At 47.7% G+C, this 2,368-nt stretch overlaps 1 non-coding gene across 1 annotated transcript; it reads left to right on the forward strand.

The window, feature by feature from the left end:
* Positions 1 to 1,608: 1,608 nt before the first annotated feature.
* Positions 1,609 to 1,702, forward strand: TRNAI-UAU (transfer RNA isoleucine (anticodon UAU)). The gene is made up of 2 exons: positions 1,609 to 1,646; positions 1,667 to 1,702. It is a non-coding gene; the product is annotated as a tRNA-Ile (tRNA).
* Positions 1,703 to 2,368: the final 666 nt, after the last annotated feature.

Below are 2,368 nucleotides of genomic sequence, written 5' to 3' on the forward strand. Positions count from 1 at the left end.
CAGACACAGAGGGAGAGAATGCCATCAGAATACGCCTGCCTGGCCCTACATTCTATAAGCCAATGTATATTAGGGCCTCAGACGCATCCCCAGTACGGCACCCCTGAGCCACTGGCTCTGTGCAATCTCAGCCCTTGTACGCGGCACGCTGGATCTGCATTGAGACCTGCAACTCGCATCCCCCTCGGAAAGCATTAAGCAGCTGGACTCTGGCTAATTGGCGCGGTGCTGGAGCTGGCTGGATCCTGGGGCTGCCCCTCGTGTGCTCAGTGAGCCCAGAGCCAGATTGCTGGGGGCTCATTTATTTTGGGGGCTGTTTTGGGAAGGCCGGTGATTATGCTAATCCTTTAACCCCTGATTGCCTCCTCCTTCCCATTAGATGGTCAAACAGCTTTAGCAGCAGGGGCTGAGATAGGCTCTGGGCTATATAAACCCAGGGGCTGGTGCTGGGTTTCCTATCACTCCAAAGGGAAGATCCTCACCCTACCATTTGTCAGATCATCATGTGGGCATCTCCTGCCAGGCTCTGGCTCCTCTCCTTGCTCCTGTGGCCCCTGCCAGCTGCGCACGGCTACATCTGGGCATGGATGTACTCTATGCCCTACCACGCCCCAGATGAGGCTGCCCTCTCCAAAAGCTCCAGCCCCCTGGCCGACATCAAGGAAATTACGGTAAGCAAGGGATGGGTGGGCACTTGCCCCGCAGCCTTCAGCCTGCCTGGTTTGACTGTCAGGGACCAAGTATCAGAGACAGGGAGGGGTCTCTATTTCTCCTTGTGCATCCTGCTTCTAACAGGCCAGCCTTTGCAGTGTAATATGGGGTACTTACGGCCAGTGGTTAGAGCAGGGGATTTTTTTGGGTGGGGGAAAGAATCAGAATTCTTGGGTTCTATTCTCTGCTCATGGGAAGGTGTGAGCAGTATTAGCTAGAACCAGGCCTGGGGCGCCAGGACTCTTGGGTTCTATCTCTCACTGTTACTGCATGACCTATGACAAATCGGGGCCTTGTTCAAAGCCCCTTAAAGTTAACAGGAATCTTTTCATTGACTGCACAGGCTCTGAATCAGGCCCTGTAATCTTGCTGTACCTCATTTTCCCCTGCTATAAAACAGATGCATTTATGGTATAGAAGGATTTCAGAGTAGGAGCCGTGTTAGTCTGTATTCGCAAAAAGAAAAGGAGTACTTGTGGCACCTTAGAGACTAACCAATTTATTTGAGCATAAGCTTTCGTGAGCTACAGCTCACTTCATCGGATGCATTCAGTGGAAAATACAGTGAGGAGAGGTATAGAAGTTAGCGTTGCTGGCTTCCAGGCAGCTGGCCCAAGGGCAATTCGTAGCCAGTGCAGCAGTACATTTGATGCCCTTTGACAGCCTAGTGCAGTGGTTTTCAGCCTGTGGCCGCCTGGGGGTCCGCAGACTATGTCTAAGATTTCCAAAGGGGATCGCAACCCCATTTGAAATTTTTTAGGGATCCGCAAATGAAAAAAAACTTTGCAAAACCACTGGCCTCGTGGGTAGAGCAGAGGAGCGTTGCATGCTTTGAAAGAGCAGCGCCAGTTGCTGTGACAATCCCGATTCAGAGGCAGAGAAGATGAATTTGCAGATGCTCCCGTGGCGCAATTGGTTAGCGCGCAGTACTTATAAGTCAGTACTTGACTGAGCAATGCTGAGGTTGTGAGTTCGAGCCTCACCTGGAGCAGGTGTTTTATGGGTATGGAATTCTCTGGCCTGTTTTGAGGAAGTCCAATGAATCCAAACAGGCAAAAGAGGGTCCCTCTGGCCTCAAAAATCAATGGACACTCACAAGGGGTGTGTGAGCTTTAAGCAATTAATGACTGTAAAAAGCTTCCCTAGCTGGGTGTTTTAATCCTTAAGGGGACACAGCCACATATATATTAGATATCTCAAAATCAGTTCTTGAGCTGTGTTATTAGAAGCCCTTCAGGTTATTAACCCAGGAGGAATGTCAAAAATAGATCTAAGTTGGGAAATGCTTCCCCCCCTTGTAAAAATTCCTGCAAACACTAATTTTTTGTCCATGCTCATTCAAATTTTTCTTCAAAAATGTTCAGGTTTTCACTGAAAAACCAAAAATGTTAGTGGGGGTGGGGAGAGGAATTTTGTTTTTTTGTTTTGTTTTTTTCCCCAAAGAAACCCTCCCATGCCAAATTTCATTGTAAACTTATTTTCTGTGAAATTTTTCATTTCATCAAAAAAAAACCCCAATTTTTTGTTACAAAAAGAATGTAGACAGAAAATTTTCAGCCAGTAACAGCTCAGGTGTAGCCGGTGTGTTTCACTTTATTTTCTGTTTAAGTTTCACTTCCTGGTTCTCATGCACTAACTCAGCATTGCAGCGTTTAAA

Source organism: Lepidochelys kempii, chromosome 27 (genome assembly GCF_965140285.1).
Source record: "Lepidochelys kempii isolate rLepKem1 chromosome 27, rLepKem1.hap1, whole genome shotgun sequence".
In the NCBI taxonomy this organism is placed as follows: domain Eukaryota; kingdom Metazoa; phylum Chordata; order Testudines; family Cheloniidae; genus Lepidochelys; species Lepidochelys kempii.